Source organism: Mustela erminea, chromosome 5 (assembly GCF_009829155.1).
Source record: "Mustela erminea isolate mMusErm1 chromosome 5, mMusErm1.Pri, whole genome shotgun sequence".
In the NCBI taxonomy this organism is placed as follows: Eukaryota; Metazoa; Chordata; class Mammalia; order Carnivora; family Mustelidae; genus Mustela; species Mustela erminea.
Genome location: NC_045618.1, coordinates 93,741,790 through 93,762,204, shown reverse-complemented (window position 1 = coordinate 93,762,204; position 20,415 = coordinate 93,741,790).

Genomic DNA, 20,415 nt, shown 5'->3' with positions numbered 1-20,415 from the left:
CCCTCTGCTCCTACCCCCTATTCGTTCTCTCTCTCTCTCTCAAATAAATAAATAGAATCTTAAAAAAAATAAAAGTGCCATTGTTGATCTATGTAGACTATTAACAATGAGTAGCTATTTCAAAATTATTTTTAAAGTAATTTGTTTTAAACACAGTAGGGTAGATTATTTTAACTTCGCTTATTTCTTAGTACAGGCTAGCTTTAAAGCTAGTACAAACTAGCTTTAATGTCAAATTTGTTTTAAACTCAGATTGTAAGTGCCAGGAAACAGTCAGCAATTCTAGCTCTAGGTCTGAGCATAGTTAGCCTTCTACTTTGTTCATTGCTGTCATTATATGGCTTCACGTTGTTCTATCTCTTAGCGGAATAGAAACAGCTGTGTGTCTAGGTTGCTGTGATTTCACCAAGGGTTCTTTGTTTAGTGCCTCTACTGTGCACCAGAGGGTAAGTAAATTCACGTTCTCAAGACTTTTCTCTTTCTCTGTTGTCACTCTCTAGAACTTTCAGGTTTTCTGGCTTAATTTAAGATTCTGAATTTGGCTCAAGTATATAGAAAAATATTCTTTTCAAGTGGTATCATCATTCTTGACAAGAATATAATGGCATATTTCTGATCTCTGTTCCTATCTCTTTTTTTTTTTTTTTTGAAATTTGTAATTAGTCTTTTTTTTTTTTTTTTTTATAAACATATATTTTTATCCCCAGGGATACAGGTCTGTGAATCACCAGGTTTACACACTTCACAGCACTCACCAAAGCACATACCCTCCCCAATGTCCATAATCCCACCCCCTTCTCCCAAACCCCCTCCCCCCAGCAACCCTCAGTTTGTTTTGTGAGATTAAGAGTCACTTATGGTTTGTCTCCCTCCCAATCCCATCTTGTTTCATTGATTCTTCTCCTACCCACTTAAGCCCCCATGTTGCATCACCACTTCCTCATATCAGGGAGATCATATGATAGTTGTCTTTCTTTGCTTGACTTATTTCGCTAAGCATGATACGGTCTAGTTCCATCCATGTTGTCGCAAATGGCAAGATTTCATTTCTTTTGATGGCTGCATAGTATTCCATTGTGTATATATACCACATCTTCTTGATCCATTCATCTGTTGATGGACATCTAGGTTCTTTCCATAGTTTAGCTATTGTGGACATTGCTGCTATAAACATTCGGGTGCATGTGCCCCTTTGGATCACTACGTTTGTATCCTTAGGGTAAATACCCAATAGTGCAATTGCTGGGTCATAGGGCAGTTCTATTTTCAACATTTTGAGGAACCTCCATGCTGTTTTCCAGAGTGGCTGCACCAGCTTGCATTCCCACCAACAGTGTAGGAGGGTTCCCCTTTCTCCGCATCCTCGCCAGCATCTGTCATTTCCTGACTTGATGATTTTAGCCATTCTGACTGGTGTGAGGTGATATCTCATTGTGGTTTTGATTTGTATTTCCCTGATGCCGAGTGATATGGAGCACTTTTTCATGTGTCTGTTGGCCATCTGGATGTCTTCTTTGCAGAAATGTCTGTTCATGTCCTCTGCCCATTTCTTGATTGGATTATTTGTTCTTTGGGTGTTGAGTTTGCTAAGTTCTTTATAGATTCTGGACACTAGTCCTTTATCTGATATGTCGTTTGCAAATATCTTCTCCCATTCTGTCAGTTGTCTTTTGATTTTGTTAACTGTTTCCTTTGCTGTGAAAAAGCTTTTGATCTTGATGAAATCCCAATAGTTCATTTTTGCCCTTGCTTCCCTTGCCTTTTGCGTTGTTCCTAGGAAGATGTTGCTGCGGCAGAGGTCAAAGAGGTTGCTGCCTGTGTTCTCCTCAAGGATTTTGATGGATTCCTTTCGCACATTGAGGTCCTTCATCCATTTTGAGTCTATTTTTGTGTGTGGTGTAAGGAAATGGTCCAATTTCATTTTTCTGCATGTGGCTGTCCAATTTTCCCAGCACCATTTATTGAAGAGGCTGTCTTTTTTCCATTGGACATTCTTTCCTGCTTTGTCGAAGATTAGTTGACCATAGAGTTGAGGGTCTATTTCTGGGCTCTCTATTCTGTTCCATTGATCTATGTGTCTGTTTTTGTGCCAGTACCATGCTGTCTTGATGACGACAGCTTTGTAATAGAGCTTGAAGTCTGGAATTGTGATGCCACCAACGTTGGCTTTCTTTTTCAATATCCCTTTGGCTATTCGAGGTCTTTTCTGGTTCCATATAAATTTTAGCATTATTTGTTCCATTTCTTTGAAAAAGATGGATGGTACTTTGATAGGAATTGCATTAAATGTGTAGATTGCTTTAGGTAGCATAGACATTTTCACAATATTTATTCTTCCAATCCAGGAGCATGGAACATTTTTCCATTTCTTTGGGTCTTCCTCAATTTCTTTCATGAGTACTTTATAGTTTTCTGAGTATAGATTCTGTGTCTCTTTGGTTAGGTTTATTCCTAGGTATCTTATGGTTTTGGGTGCAATTGTAAATGGGATTGACTCCTTAATTTCTCTTTCTTCTGTCTTGCTGTTGGTGTAGAGAAATGCAACTGATTTCTGTGCATTGATTTTATATCCTGACACTTTACTGAATTCCTGTATAAGTTCTAGCAGTTTTGGAGTGGAGTCTTTTGGGTTTTCCACATATAGTATCATATCATCTGCGAAGAGTGATAATTTGACTTCTTCTTTGCTGATTTGGATGCCTTTAATTTCCTTTTGTTGTCTGATTGCTGAGGCTAGGACCTCTAGTACTATGTTGAATAGCAGTGGTGATAATGGACATCCCTGCCGTGTTCCTGACCTTAGCGGAAAAGCTTTCAGTTTTTCTCCATTGAGAATGATATTTGCGGTGGGTTTTTCATAGATGGCTTTGATGATATTGAGGTATGTGCCCTCTATCCCTACACTTTGAAGAGTTTTGATCAGGAAGGGATGCTGTACTTTGTCAAATGCTTTTTCAGCATCTATTGAGAGTATCATATGGTTCTTGTTCTTTCTTTTATTGATGTGTTGTATCACATTGACTGATTTGCGGATGTTGAACCAACCTTGCAGCCCTGGAATAAATACCACTTGGTCGTGGTGAATAATCTTTTTAATGTACTGTTGAATCCTATTGGCTAGTATTTTGTTGAGTATTTTCGCATCTGTGTTCATCAAGGATATCGGTCTATAGCTCTCTTTTTTGGTGGGATCCTTGTCTGGTTTTGGGATCAAGGTGATGCTGGCCTCATAAAATGAGTTTGGAAGTTTTCCTTCCATTTCTATTTTTTGGAACAGTTTCAGGAGAATAGGAATTAGTTCTTCTTTAAATGTTTGGTAGAATTCCCCCGGGAAGCCGTCTGGCCCTGGGCTTTTGTTTGTTTGGAGATTTTTAATGACTGTTTCAATCTTCTTACTGGTTATGGGTCTGTTCAGGCTTTCTCTTTCTTCCTGGTTCAGTTGTGGTAGTTTATATGTTTCTAGGAATGCATCCATTTCTTCCAGATTGTCAAATTTATTGGCGTAGAGTTGCTCATAGTATGTTCTTATAATAGTTTGTATTTCTTTGGTGTTAGTTGTGATCTCTCCTCTTTCATTCATGATTTTATTTATTTGGGTCCTTTCTCTTTTCTTTTTGATAAGTCGGGCCAGGGGTTTATCAATTTTATTAATTCTTTCAAAGAACCAGCTCCTAGTTTCGTTGATTTGTTCTATTGTTTTTTTGGTTTCTATTTCATTGATTTCTGCTCTGATCTTTATGATTTCTCTTCTCCTGCTGGGCTTAGGGTTTCTTTCTTGTTCTTTCTCCAGCTCTTTTAGGTGTAGGGTTAGGTTGTGTACCTGAGACCTTTCTTGTTTCTTGAGAAAGGCTTGTACCGCTATATATTTTCCTCTCAGGACTGCCTTTGTTGTGTCCCACAGATTTTGAACCGTTGTATTTTCATTATCATTTGTTTCCATGATTTTTTTCAATTCTTCTTTAATTTCCCGGTTGACCCATTCATTCTTTAGAAGGATGCTGTTTAGTCTCCATGTATTTGGGTTCTTTCCAAACTTCCTTTTGTGGTTGAGTTCTAGCTTTAGAGCATTGTGGTCTGAAAATATGCAGGGAATGATCCCAATCTTTTGATACCGGTTGAGTCCTGATTTAGGACCGAGGATGTGATCTATTCTGGAGAATGTTCCATGTGCACTAGAGAAGAATGTGTACTCTGTTGCTTTGGGATGAAATGTTCTGAATATATCTGTGATGTCCATCTGGTCCAGTGTGTCGTTTAAGGCCTTTATTTCCTTGCTGATCTTTTGCTTGGATGATCTGTCCATTTCAGTGAGGGGAGTGTTAAAGTCCCCTACTATTATTGTATTATTGTTGATGTGTTTCTTTGATTTTGTTATTAATTGGTTTATATAGTTGGCTGCTCCCACGTTGGGGGCATAGATATTTAAAATTGTTAGATCTTCTTGTTGGACAGACCCTTTGAGTATGATATAGTGTCCTTCCTCATCTCTTATTATAGTCTTTGGCTTAAAATCTAATTGATCTGATATAAGGATTGCCACTCCTGCTTTATTCTGATGTCCATTAGCATGGTAAATTCTTTTCCACCCCCTCACTTTAAATCTGGAGGTGTCTTCGGGTTTAAAATGAGTTTCTTGGAGGCAACATATAGATGGGTTTTGTTTTTTTATCCATTCTGATACCCTGTGTCTTTTGACAGGGGCATTTAGCCCATTAACATTCAGGGTAACTATTGAGAGATATGAATTTAGTGCCATTGTATTGCCTGTAAGGTGACTGTTACTGTATATGGTCTCTGTTCCTTTCTGATCTACCACTTGTAAGCTCTCTCTTTGCTTAGAGGACCCCTTTCAATATTTCCTGTAGAGCTGGTTTGGTATTTGCAAATTCTTTCAGTTTTTGTTTGTCCTGGAAGCTTTTAATCTCTCCTTCTATTTTCAATGATAGCCTAGCTGGATATAGTATTCTTGGCTGCATGTTTTTCTCCTTTAGTGCTCTGAAAATATCATGCCAGCTCTTTCTGGCCTGCCAGGTCTCTGTGGATAAGTCAGCTGCCAATCTAATATTTTTACCATTGTATGTTACAGACTTCTTTTCCCGGGCTGCTTTCAGGATTTTCTCTTTGTCACTGAGACTTGTAAATTTTACTATTAGGTGACGGGGTGTGGGTCTATTCTTATTGATTTTGAGGGGTGTTCTCTGAACCTCCTGAATTTTGATGCTCGTTCCCTTTGCCATATTGGGGAAATTCTCCCCAATAATTCTCTCCAGTATACCTTCTGCTCCCCTCTCTCTTTCTTCTTCTTCTGGAATCCCAATTATTCTAATGTTGTTCCGTCTTATGGTGTCACTTATCTCTCGAATTCTCCCCTCGTGGTCCAGTAGCTGTTTGTCCCTCTTTTGCTCAGCTTCTTTATTCTCTGTCATTTGGTCTTCTATATCACTAATTCTTTCTTCTGCCTCATTTATCCTAGCAGTGAGAGCCTCCATTTTTGATTGCACCTCATTAATAGCTTTTTTGATTTCAACTTGGTTCGATTTTAGTTCTTTTATTTCTCCAGAAAGGGCTTTTATATCTCTCGAGAGGGTTTCTCTAATATCTTCCATGCCTTTTTCGAGCCCGGCTAGAACCTTGAGAATTGTCATTCTGAACTCTAGATCTGACATATTACCAATGTCTGTATTGATTAGGTCCCTGGCCTTCGGTACTGCCTCTTGTTCTTTTTTTTTGTGTTGAATTTTTCCGTCTTGTCATTTTGTCCAGATAAGAGTATATGAAGGGGCAAGTAAAATACTAAAAGGGTGGCAACAACCCCAGGAAAAAATGCTTTAACCAAATTAGAAGAGATCCAAAATCGTGAGGGGGGAGAAAGGGGATAAAAAGAGGTTCAAAAAGGAAGAAAGAAAAAAAAAGAAAAAAGAAAAAAAAAAGAAAAGAATTAAAAAAAAAGAAAACACCTAAGAAAAATGTAAAAAAGAAAAAATATATATATTAGATAAACTAGTAAAAAATCGTTAAAAAAGAAAAAGGTAACAGTTTAAAAAAAAAAAATTTTACCCGAAGGCGAGAAAAAAAAACAAAAAATGAAAAAGAAAAAAAAATTAAATTAACTGCAAGACTAAAAAAAAAATCTCAGGGAAAAAGCCATGAGTTCCGTGCTTGGCTTTCTCCTTTTCTGGAATTCTGCTGCTCTCCTTGGTATTGAAACCGCACTCTTTGGTAGGTGAACTTGGTCTCGGCTGGATTTCTTGTTGATCTTCTGGGGGAGGGGCCTGTTGTAGTGATTCTCAAGTGTCTTTGCCCCAGGCGGAATTGCACCGCCCTTATCAGGGGCCGGGGTGAGTAATCCGCTCGGGTTTGCTTTCAGGAGCTTTTGTTCCCTGAGCGCTTTCTGTTGAGTTGCGGAGGACGGGAATACAAATGGCGGCCTCCTGGTCTCCGGCCCGGAGGAGCCGAGAGCCCAGGGCCGCACTCCTCAGTGCGCCCTCAGAGAAGAGCGCCCAGTTACTCCCGTCTGCCTGACCTCCGGCCGCGCTCCGAGCTCACCGAGCCTGCGACCAGTTCAAGGTTACACCGAGCTGCGAGCTTACTGTCGGCTCTGTCTCTGTAGCCGGCTTTCCCGTTCCAATACCCGCAAGCTCTGTGACACTCAGACACCCCCGATCCTTCTGTGACCCTGCGGGACCTGAGGCCACGCTGAACCCACGTGGGCTTCGCCCCGGTTTAGCCTCTGGAGCGATGTCCCTCAGCGGAACAGACTTTTAAAAGTCCTGATTTTGTGCGCGGTTGCTCCGTCGCTTGCCGGGAGCCGGCCCCTACCCCCGGGGTCTATCTTCCCGTCGCTTTGGATTCACTTCTCCGCCGGTCCTACCTTTCAGAAAGTGGTTGTTTTTCTGTTTCCAGAATTGCTGTTCTTCTTCTCTTCGATCTGCCGATGGATTTTCAGGTGTTTGCAATCTTTAGATAAGCTATCTAGCTGATCTCCGGCTAGCTGAAGCAGTCTCAGCCTGCTACTTCTCCACCATCTTGACTCCTCCCCCCATCTCTTCTTAACAAGGAAGACCTGGCATATATAAGCTGCATCATGGGGGGAAGAGTCCCTCTCTTCCTACATGACTATCATCTACCTTGCTTTAATAGCTTTCTTCTCTAAAAAGAGTTATCTTATATATTAAAGTCTATTCTTATTACTATAATTGTCTAATTTAGGATCAGTGATTTTTTTTCTGAACACTTAAAAATGTTGGAATTTTAATAAACATCCTAAAAACTATTGAACATATAGGCCTCTGGTTTTCTACATATAGTTCCCCCACACTATGACAATAAAGACAACCTTTGAAATTTCTTTGTTAATCAATCAATAGGTACTTTAGTCATTAAGAAGAATTTTTAAGACTTAAAATAGTCTAAATGGCTCTACCATGTCCTTGTAGTTTACCATGTAGTCATGGGAGGGGGGACCCTCAAATGAAGCAAATTGATTTTTAAACATAAATACCAGCTTATAGGTCCAATTTAGAGTCTTATTAACACTCTCTAGGTGAAGCAGTTGGAAAACAAGATATTTAGCCACTAGAGAAGTTACAATTAAAATGAGTATAAACTTACAGTCTTACAGCATTACAATTACCTCTTATATAACAACCAAGTTTTAAAATTGCAAAGCAAATAGAATCTAAATGAACACTGACAATTATAATTAGTTATCAGACAGGGACATAAGGTGAAGGAGCTCAAATAAAAGAATCTCAAATATCAGCAAATTTAATTATCTTCTTATTTTGACTCTGTACTAGAGGTTAGTCTGTGCCATTGTGTACATTTTTTCCCTTGGTGTCTTTCATTTATTCAGCATTCAGTTCTAGCCATTTTCATGAGCCTATGCTTGTTTCTTACATGATTTATAATATTCCCCCAGAAAATTCCAGAAATGATCAGATGTGCTTAGTTAAGACTCCGTTTTGTGAAAAACCGGAACACTGTAACTGATTTCAGATAATGATCATGTTAGGGGAAGGTACAGCTAAATGGAAAGATAGAAAATTTTGTTCAAATGATATGATTTTATATTGATAGGGTCTGCTGCAGCTTCAGCTCTGGAAGAGTCTTTTGGAACCCATTTGTCTATTGTCCTCATCTACTCTGGGAACATAGAAAGGTTCTGCTTTCTTGTACCTAAGTTAGTTGGAGCCGTGATCTGTCATTGGAAGTGACATTGTCACTTTCTGAGTGAGGCATTTAATTTCTAGTATGAGACCCTTTAGTGCTCTCTTCCCTGGCCACAGTGAAAAAGGTTACCATGCCAGGTAGTGCAACTACAAGATGATAACATTTTGTAGCCCTTATGAATTAGCCCCCACAACCACAGATTGCACATGTAAACAGAAACTCACATTGTTTTAAACAATCAAAATTGTTTATTAACAGAGCATAGCCTAGCCTATTCTGATCAATATATTATTTTTCACAAGATAATAGTTTAAACATTACAACATATCTGTGAGAAATTATTATTCTTTTGCAGATGAAGACACAAATTCCAAAAGTTAAAAGGACCAATTTCTCAAGGCTTTTGAGTCTGCAAGGATAATAAATGGGAGATAATTCCAAATGTGGAACCCTTCCTTCTATTTCAGCTGCATTGTAAAGACAGTTATAAAATACAGCTGCTTTGTGTTTTATATCAGAACTGTATTGGTTCAGTGGATTACACAGGGTTACAAAAAGAGCAATTCAGGAGAAGCAGGGAGCAGAGATGCAGTGATTTTTAGTATTCAGTTTTAGTCTAGCCAAAGAGAAAACATCTGCTATCTTCATTGCCTGCTATAGCTGTTGGAGGTACTCTCCTTAGGTTGATGCTTAGCCTGAGGGGAGAAAACCAGCTGAATGTGCTTAGAAGGATTTGGTTTTTCTTAGGTTTAGAAGGTTACATTGGCATACTCTATCACAGGGATGCAAACAGAAAGGTGAATGACTTTAATGTTGCTTGTTGCTTCATGTTGCTCAGTTTGGGGAACAGTATCATTTTTAAGACTACCTTTTATAACAAAATATGCTGTCAGACCATGTTCTGATATTTGTTCTAGAGACAGGATCCCTATAAGCATATTTCAAATTATATACTAATTTCACATAATAGACATTGTTTATTGACAGAGACAGAGAGAGAGAACATATTAGAAGCTTATCCTGAGTATTTGAGAATAGTAATTTGCTATTAAGAACCTGGAATCAGAGCACTTACCATGCAGACAACCTTGGAAGAATTACATAATTTCTCCTATTCAGATTCCTTATCTGTTAAGTGCGCAAATGATAGAATTTGGTGTGTTTCAGTGAGATGATATATGTGAAACACTTAGCAGAGAGTCTGAGACAAAGAAAACAAATAATTTTGGGATTGGAAGGTTTTCAACCAGTTGGGACATAGACTTTGGTATTAGATTGGAATTAAATTTATCTTTTTTAATATCCGCATTTGAATTGGAGAACTCAACTTAGACAAGAGGCAATCATTGGTATTTTTATTTAATTGAACCAACTCATTGTATTAGTCAGCTTTTGTTAGGTGATATTGGGGTAGCAAATTCTTCCAAATACCTGTGACTTACAAAAACAAAGATTTATCTTCTGTTTCCATTTTGTGTTGGCCTTAGGTCATCTTAGTTTCTGCTCTATGTCTTCTCTTTTCTGGGATCTACAATAAATGTGCAGACACTATTCAGGACATTATTATGCTGGTAGCACAGAGAAAGAAGTGGTTGAACCATGCAATAGCACTGCTTACATGTAGCACATGCTACTTCCACTTTTCACTGGTCAAAACAAGTCATGTGACAAGCCTGGTATCAATGTGGCAAAGATGTATAATCTATTTCTTAAAAAGAAGCTATCAATATTTTAAAAGTAAAACAGTCTATAAGAGTCCATATTTTGGGTATAAAAATTTATTACTTTTTTTTTATCCCCACAAACAAAGTGCATTAACCCTTTTCTTAAGTAGAACATCATGGATCTAGGTTTAGGTATGTAAGTGATTATCTTTGTATCAGCTCTGGATGTGGCTTTGTTTATAGGAAGACCTATGAACATAAAAGGAATGCATCTGCTTTCTACACAATCCATTTATATCATGGAATGGAGCAGGACATATAGTAACAATAAACACTACAATTCCAGAAAGAAAAGGGGTGTGAAGTGCTCAGCAGTAACTTCACCATAGTAATGCTGAAGTTCTTCTGTGTAGATGTCCCAAGGCCCTCCCTTACGATATGTGGAATATACTTTTATTAAGCCCTTTATAGAGGGTACTTTCTTTTTCAACTCAGCTCTCTCAAAAACATGATTAGGTTCTTATCTATATGATACCATTTAGCTTTTGCTTCTAGCTACACACGTAGCTCTTTCTAAAATATGCCTCTTTCTTTAGATTTAATTAAGGACAACTTGAATTGACCAGGTTTTCTATGGGAGAGCCAGATCTTTAGTCTCTTTCTTCTAAGCTATTTTGTCAAATTAAAATGATTTAACGGGTGCTACATTAACCAATTCAGAGGCTTTAAAACACATTTTATAGCTTCTCTCTGATTTGGTCTTTTTAAAGAGATTTTATTTATTTATTTGAGATAGAGAGAAGGAGACTGAGAACACGAGCTGGGAGACAGAGGGAGAAACAGGCTCTCCCCCAAGCAAGGAGCATGATGCTGGGCTCAATCCCAGGACCCTGGGATCATGACCTGAATTGAAGGCAGATTCTTAACCAACTGAGCCACCTAGGTGCCCCTCTGATTTGGTTTTGACATTAAGTTGAGGTTTTGTAGGCCTTTGTATTATTCAATTTTATCTTATGGTTGGAAGTGAGAACCAGTTGCACTTTTTGTCTCTGAAGGTCAAAGAATTTCTAGATTTTCTAAACTTCCTTTTATTCTATTTGCAAACCAGCCAATTTTTACTGAGCTCATCTCTTTCTTACAGATTTTAAAAACACATATCAAATTCATTTCTAAAACTAAATCATATCACCAAATTCTGCTTTCTCGTTTTACCTAAAGTCCCAATCTCATTAGGTAAAGTTATTAATGGGAAATAGTTTCACCAGATATTTGCCACTGCAGAACATGAGTCCCCATCTTTCTTGACTCTAATAATATTTGGCTGGATATCCATTGTCTAATCCCAGAGCCAATGCTGCATATTTCAGAATTTTTACTGCAGTGCCCTAATTATAATTATCACTTGTACTGGTCACTTTGTTCTATGTTAAAAAGTATACCCCAAACTTTAATAGCTTAGCACAATAAAAGCTTGCTGAAATTACATGACAACTATGGTTTGACTGCAAGTTTCCTATGTCTCTGGTCTCTGTTTCATCTAGGATCCAGACGGAAGGGCAGGAACAATATCAGGTTTATTTTGGAGGGGGAAAAAAAAGGATCATTACATGATGGCCCCTGAAACTTCTGCTTAAAAGTAGCACAATTATTATTTCTCATATTTTGTTGGCTATAACAAATCACATGGTCAAACTGACATCAATCGGTAGGAATATGAAATTCATCCAGTTGGTGGAAGTGGCAGATATTTTCATATCGATATTGTTCACTACAGTACCCTATTGGTCACAGATATTTGCTTTTAAAATGAATGGCCAATGCTATATGAAACATAAATAATACAATCTATATCATCTACCCACTTAGTCAGCTTGAAGAACTGAGACGTTAACAGGACATTTCCATAGAGTGGGAAATCTCCCTGCAAGTTTTTGACACTGGCAAGAGGGACACATGAGGAGGACACACACTGCAGGAAGAGAGAGAAAGAGAGGGAGCCAAAAGGCTGGGCCATGCCTGTGCAGAGACCTCTTCTGCATTGAGTCTCTTCTTTTCTGATGAGGTGGAAGAAGAGAAGAATCGTAAGTGATACTTCAAAACCGGTCCTTCTTCTGGGAGTAGGATGAATGTTTCTTACTCTTTAGACGAACGTATATTTTATTTTTCTTGTTCTTTTTTAAGATTGTTTTTATTTGTTTGAGAGAGAGAGTACAAGCTGAGGAGAGAGGCAGAGGGAGAGGGAGAAGCAGACTCCCTGCTGAGCAGGAAGCAGCCCAATGTGGGATTTGATCCCAGGACCCTGGGATCATGACCTGAGCCCAAGGCAGACACTTAACTTACTAAGCCAGGTGTCCCTAGATGAGCGTCTTTTCTATTCTTCTCCAGATTATTATCCCCTTATCTCACTGAACTTACCTGTCAAATCTATGGACAAAAAGTATTTGGTTCTCTCCATCAGTGGAGGAGAACTTACAGAGCTGAGTCTATTTTTATCAAGGTGCTTTTTAAATAACAACTTCTGTTCTGTTATATGCTTTCCTAGGATCGAGTAAGCGTCTCAGCTTTTCCCCCAGAAATCTCTGAAATGAGGCCGCAATGAGACATAAGTAAACTTTAAAGCACTCTTCATTATTAACTAAGCTTGTGTTGCTTGTTGTATTTCCAAACTTAAATTATGCCTTAAGTTTAATATAACTGAGCTGAGATTAGGCAGCAAGATCAGATGTCAACCTAAGTCATTATATACCAAGAGGAATGTAAGAATTCTCCAGCAGGGGTGTGTGTGTGTGTGTGTGTGTGTGTGTGTGTGTGTGTGTGTATTCTCACATTATTTTACAGGGATAAATTGAAATCTAAAATCCCTTACTAAATCCAGTGAAATTAAAGTATGAATTTCCGCCTTTTTCAATTCCATATTCTACTCATTTGCTGTCAAATGTATTTCATTCAGCTGCCTGGGTAGAGATGTCTATCAGCAGCAGCAGCTTGGGCTGTCTTTCTTCCTTGCGAATGGCTATAGTTTGTACTTACAAAGTTAAATCAACCCAATCTCAAATCTCTGATGGGACTGAGTTTTCCAAAGAATTAGTCAAGAGGACAAAACAGAGTATCACTGCACTCGTCATATTTCCATATGAAAATCTGAAAATAAAATAGACATTCTGTCAAACCATAATACCCAAATTATGGCCAGTGTAATTTAGAGCTGAGAAAGTATTAAATATTAAATATTAAAGATATTTATTTTTTAAAATGTACACTTATAACCTTACTTCATATTTTCAGATATCCAGGTAGTGTGCATTGAAATTTATATTATTTCATGTAGCGTTTGAATCAACTCTACTTACCATCTCTTTCTTTGTAGCTGTAGAATGCCCCTAGTATTTTATTTCTTTTGTATACTCTTAATCATTTACAGTGGGCTATTTGGGTTTTAAATCTTTAGTGTGTTTTTTAGAATGTTCATTTTTTTCTTTCTCTACCATGTACAAGGCTAGGTCATAATCTCTGCTTCTTTTTTTACCCGTTTGCTTCTTTGGCCCACACATCTGTTTTCCTATTATATTTCTCTAGACTCTCCTTTGAGGTGTGTTACATGGTGAGATATGAAGACACTAAGAAACAAATCTTACCAACCTGTGACCATAGTTTTGGATAATTCTACACAGAATATAACCTAGACCAGAATTTTATCCATTTTTTGTCTATTATGGGTCTTTTTAGGATAGTTTATCTTCAGTGTGTCTTCTTTAGAGATCTAACTTGATAAATTGTCTGACCATATTCCCCCAAGAAATATATAGGTATATTTTCTCAGATAAAAGCAAAACCAAACAAAAGTATCACAAACAACAAAAGTAATAACAACAAAAAGTGTTACCTTGAAACAATCAAATACCGCTTAAGTATTTTAGACTGATCTTCTTAGTCCTCCCTTCTGAAATCTTTCCGAATTTTCTTTAACCACCTGGCTATCTCTGTTTTCAAGCTGAGGGCTCCCAGTTGCACTTATTACAGACTTTCCATCTGTAGTTCTGAGTGCTTTCAATATATATATTTTTTATTTTTTTGCGTCTGGGTTGTCTCTGTGAGCATAATTTTATTTTATTTTTTCTATGATCTTGTTTTCTTTTCTTCTTTAGTCTCTCTGGGGCCCCACACCCTCCATTATGTATTAATAAAATAATATACACAAGTCTGACTTTATTTCCTTTTATTTGCTTTCACTATCCCGCTGTTCTTGTTCTGAAAACAAGATTCAACTTGCTTTTAAGATTAATATGGTTTCTTATTGATATTCTGAGCAAACCTGAATCCTATAATCAGAGAATTAAACTTTATAAACATTATTAATGATTTTGTATTTTTTCATCCACCTGAACCTAAGAAGAAGAATATCTCAATCAAAAGAGTCTCTTTTCAGAGACTGCTTTACAGCAGGCTTACAAAAACAATCACTCCACTATGATGGCCGCAACGCCCAGGTCTCTAAAATCAAAAGCCTTTGTCAGGGCTTAATTAACCATGATGAACCAATTTGAGATTATCGTCCAGAAGTCAGTAGTAAACCACATGAATCTAAAGTTAGAATCTTCAGTTTCTTCTTTGCTATTAGGTGAAATTCAGTACATTTATAGAGCAATAATTGAGACAGTGTATCAGTGTATTAAAGTTTAAAAGTGGTAATAGATTGCAAAATAGCTAGTTTTCTTTACATCTTATTATATTCACATACTGAGATTTTATAGTTTCTCTCACTAGAGTGGTATGTTTTATTTGCCTTCTTTTTGAATTTGGGCTTACTTTGTAACTTATTTTGGCTATTAGAATGCTGTGGTATTAATGATGTATTAGTTCTGAACCTTGACCTTAAGAGAACTACTATTTGCTTACTTGGACCCTTGCCTCTACCATAAGAACAGTCCCCACTTACTGGAGGGGTGACAGAGATGCATGTAAGAGAAATGTGGTTTTTGTGGCATAGCCAGCAGTCAGCTTATCCCCACATGTATGGGAGAGCCTAGGCAAAATTAGCTGGGAGTCTGCCTGACCTATACCTGATATAGACATATGATTGATACCAGAGAGGTCCCCTAGATGGCCTACTAAAATCCTACACATTCCTGTTAAAACTAAATAGATACTGTTTTAAGCCATTGACTTTTGAGTGGTTTGTTATGCAGAAATATGGTTATAGTTGATAGTTGTTACAGAGGGTCATGCACTAGAACTCTGTGGTCTGTAAGGAATTTATATGCCCATTGCAATTTAAGATCTGGGACTACAGCCCTGGTTGAAAACAGAATATAGTAATTTTACTTAGTAATATGTTAAAATCCTATATACAGAATCTTGCTAATTTTGATGTGAGCCTTAACTGAAATTAAATGACTACCTGTCTCAGCCTCATCCTCACTGTAAGAAAAGGCCAGGTTTTGGCAGGAGTATAGTCATATCTGTACTTAATTTTCCACCAGCTAATAGTCCCTATTCCTAAAGCATGTATCTCTTGAAACCAGATTCAGGGCTGCAGAAACCTGCCATTACATTACTAAAATATTTTGTTCTTTGTATGCATTGCTTGGTGCCCTAATTTTCTGCTTTATCCCTCTTTGTAATTTCTTTTCACCATGTTTTGCTCATTTTGAGTCAGTCTAAATAATCATACCTCCTGTGAGAGCTGAGTCAATAGAAAATATGAGCAGGAGACAGGTGGGAATTAAGGTAGATTGGGTAATGTAGCTTGAACTAGAGGCCACAATCCAGCTTTGTACACTTTTCTGTGTAAGTTGAATTTATGCACTCATTCTGTCACTGGCAGAATAGTTGGCTTCCTCTACAGTTTGGGAAGGAAGTTAATACAAAGGAAAAAGTTGATATACAGGACAAGGCAGAGGGAGCATATACTATTTGCAAGTAGGCGCTTCACAGAGAGAGAGAGAGAACAAAAAGCTTAATAGTTGAGCAATGACCTTCAATATATTAACCTAGTTAAATTACACAATGGAGCTAGGATTTTGCAAGTGGGAACCACATTTCCTTCTGTGGATAAGAGAGTGTGAGCAGAAAGAAAGAGACCAAACATTTTTATTTGGGCATGTAGTGCAAACCCTCTGTTCTCCATGAAACTTAGGTTGTAGGGAGCAAAGCTTTATTTTTTTCCTTGCAAAAGGTAACTTTTATTAATAATAATAATGAATCATAATGTTTTTGTTCCAAAGCTGTATATCTTAAATTCTTTTAGAACCTAAATTACCAAGGCTACCATTAGAGTCTCATTAAGTTACACAAAACAATGGTAGTGATTTTGGGCATAAAGTAATATTTTATCATAAAATATAACTTAATAATTTGTAGTCAGGGTGAAGAAAGCCACACACATACATGGGTTTGGAAATGATTAGTGCTGTTTTCTAGGCATGGGTTACATTACCTTTAAGTTGGGGCATATTTGCTTTGACCAACAAAATGTGAAAGGAGGTGATATGTGTTACTTCTGGCTAAAGCCTTGGGTAGTTTATTAGATCGCTTTCCATTCTTTGAGTCTTCTTGAAACATGTGGGAATATAGAATTTCTATCAGCTAAGTTCCCCAGTAGAGTAAATCCTCCTAAAGAACCACACTAAACATGTAACCAGAGTAAGAAATAAACCTTTGTTTAAACCATGGATATTTCAGGATTATTAGTTACTGTAGCATAACCTTCACTGTCCTATTTTTTTAATTCCATAAAAAATACTTAGAGGCACTATAGTGACTGATACCATAGGTTCTCATTATCTTAGTACTCACTTATAGTGGTTTTAGCTTTTTGTTACTAGAGGCCAGAAGGATGACATTCTAGAATTTTCACTGGAGAGGTAGGTCTAAAATGGCATTCTTTCAGTAAGTTGGAAGGGAGACAATATACTGAATGAGCATTTAACTCTAATAAAATATATTTTAAAAGAGCATATTAGTTCCTATTAGTTTTTGATTGCATTTGACAAGAAATTACAAAGGAGAAATAAACCCAGAATTTGCTATCATTGTCTCAGATGTTGCTATAAAAGAGAAAAAAAGAGATTTCAGAAATTTGGGGACTTACAGAGGTAGAAAGGAAACTGCTTCTTAATCCCATATAGTTAAAGATAAAATGAAGAAATTCTTTGACCAAGAAAGAGAAAATTCAGCCACAAGGCATTACCTACATCAAGAAGAATGGCTGATGCATCCATCCATTTTGTTAAAATCTCTAAATCAACTAAGATGAAGATGCTTCAGTAAAAGTCTAACCAAGAGGGTAGTTTCAATAAATCTTTTTAGTTAGGAAAAAAAATAGCTTAAGGAAAAGAGACTAAATGTGTGGTTCTTTCACAAAAGCCAGATAGGTTGCAAAGAACTGCAAAGATTTTGAGAAATAAAGGGTCAAAGGGGATGAGAAAACAATGAGATATTAGAAAAGATCTAAGAAGTCTAGAAAAGATTGTGTATGTAGTACAGGCATACATTAGAGATATTTTTGGTTTGGTTCTAGACCACTGCAATAAAGCAAATATCACAATAAAATGAGTCAAATAAATATTTTGGTTTCTCAGTACATACAAAAGTTATGTTTACACTGTATTGTAGTCTGTTAAGTGTGCAATAACATTATGTTTAAAAACAATTTACTCCCCTTTTGATGGCTGCATAGTATTCCATTGTGTATATATACCACATCTTCTTGATCCATTCATCTGTTGATGGACATCTAGGTTCTTTCCATAGTTTGGCTATTGTGGACATTGCTGCTATAAACATTCGGGTGCTCGTGCCCCTTTGGATCACTACGTTTGTATCTTTAGGGTAAATGCCCAATAGTGCAATTGCTGGGTCATAGGGCAGAAGAATAAATGAAACAAGATGGGATTGGGAGGGAGACAAACCATAAGTGACTCTTAATCTCACAAAACAAACTGAGGGTTGCTGGGGGGAGGGGGTTTGGGAGAAGGGGGTGGGATTATGGACATTGGGGAGGGTATGTGCTTTGGTGAGTGCTGTGAAGTGTGTAAACCTGGTGATTCACAGACCTGTACCCCTGGGGATAAAAATATATGTTTATAAAAAATAAAAAATTAAAAAAACCCAAAAAAACAACAAAAAAACAATTTACTCCCCTTAATTAAAAAATACTTTATTGCTAAAAAAAAAAAAATGCCAACCATAATCTGAGCTTTCAGTTAAGCCCTAATCTTTCTGCTGCTGGAGAGTCTTACTTCAGTGTCAATAGTTGCTGACTGAGATGGTTGCTGAGAGTGGTGGTTGCTGAAGGTTGGGATGAGAGTGGTAGTTTCTTAGAATAAGAACACAGTGAAGTTTGCTGTATCAATTAACTGTTATTTTCATGAGTAACTTTTCTGTAGCGTGGAATGCTGTTTTACACATATTAGAATTTCTTTCAAAATTGGAGTCAGTCTTCTGAAATCCTGTCACTATTTTACCAACTAAATTTATGTCATATTCTAAATCCTCTCTTGTCATTTCTGTAATCTTCACAGCATCTCACCAGGAGCAGATTCCATCTCAAGAAACCACTTTCTTTGCTCATGTGTAAGAAACAACTCCTCATTCATTCAAATTTGATCATGACATTGTACCTAATTAAGTTACATCTTAAGGCTCTACTTCTAATTCTAGTTCTCTTGTCACTTCTATCTGCAATTACACCTGCAGTTACTTCCTCCACTGAAGTGTTGAACCCCTCAAGTCAACCATGAGGGTTGGAATCAACCTTTTCCAAACTCCTATTAATGTTGATACTTTGACCTCTTCTCATGGATCATAAATGTTCTTAATTGCATCTAGAATGGTGAATCTTTCCCAGAGGTTTTCAGTTTACTTTTCCTGGATCCATCAAAGGAATCACTTTTTGTGGTAGCTATAGCCTTTTAAAATGTATTTCCTAAATAAGACTTGAAAATCAAAATGATTCCTTGACCCACAGGCTGCAGAATGGACATTGTTTTAGCAAGCATGAGAACAATATTGTTCTCATTGTACATCTCCATCAGAGTTCCTTGGTGACCAGGTGCATTGTCAATGAATAGGAATATTTTGAAAGGAATCTTTTTTTTTTTTTTTTTTCCTGAGCAGTATCTCTCACCAGTGAGCTTAAAATATTTAGTAAACCATGTTGTAAACAGATGTGCTGTCATCTGGGCTTTGGTGTTCCATTTACAGAACACAAGCAGAGTAGATTTAGTATAATTCTTAAGGGCCCTAGGATTTTTGAATGGTAATAAACATTGGCTTCAACTTAAAGTCACCAGCTGCCCAGCCCCTAAAGAGAGTTAGCCTGTCCTTTGAAGCTTTGAAATGAGGCATTAACTTTTCCTCTCTATGAAAGTCCTAGATGGCATCTTCTTCCAATAGAAAGCTATTTCATCTGCATTGAAAATCTGTTGTTAAGAGTAGCCATCTTCATTAATTTTCTTAGCTACTTCATTAACTTACTTAGCTACTCTGGACAACTTGCTACAGCTTCTACATCAGCACTTGCTGATTTACCTTGCATTTTTATATTATGGAGTTGATTTCTTTCCTTAAATCTGGCTTCAGTTTTTCCTCCTACTTCTTCCTTACCTTTTTCAGCCTTTATAGAACTGAAGAAAGTTAGGGCCTTACTCTGGGTTAGGCTTTGGTCTAAGGGAATGCTGTGGCTGGTTTGATTTCTGTCCAGACCACTGTAACATTCTCCATTCTGTCAATAAGGTTATTTACGGGGTGCCTGGGTGGCTCAGTGGGTTGAGCCTCTGCCTCAGCTTGGATCATGGTCTCAGGGTCCTTGGACCGAGCCCCACATCAGGCTCTCTGCTTGGCGGGGAGCCTGATTCCCCCTCTCTGCCTGTCTCTCTGCCTACTTTTGATCTCTCTCTCTCTGTGTCAAATAAATAAAATCTTTTAAAAAATAAGGCTGTTTTGCTCTCCTATCATTTCTGTCTTAAGTAGAGTATTACTTTTTAAAAATTTTTATTTAAATTCCAGTTGGTTAAGACATAAAGTAATATTAGTCTCAGGTGTACAATATAGTGTTTAGGCACTTCCAACAACACCCATTGCTCATCATAGCAAGTGCTCCCCTTAATGCTCGTCACCTATTTCACTCATACCCACCTACCTCCCCTTCAGTTACCCTCAGTTTGTCCTCTATAGTTACAAGTCTGTTTCTTGATTTCTCTTTCTCTTTCTCTCTTTTTCCCCTTTGCTTCTTTGTTTCTTAAATTCCACTTATGGAGTGAAATCATATAGTATTTGTCTTTCTCTGACTGACTTACTTCACTTAGCACAATACTCTGTAGCTCCATCCATCCATTGTAAATAGCAAGATTCCATTCTTTTTTTGATGGCTGAGTAATATTCTATCACATATATATGATGTGTCTATTCCATCATATATATGTGCGCAATATTCCATTATATATATATGTGTGTGTGTATATATCTTTATATATCTTCTATATTCATTCATCAGTGAAACACTGTTTCTGTAATTTGTCTATAATGCTGCTATAAACATTGGTGGTACATGTACCCTGTTGAATTAGTATTTTTATAT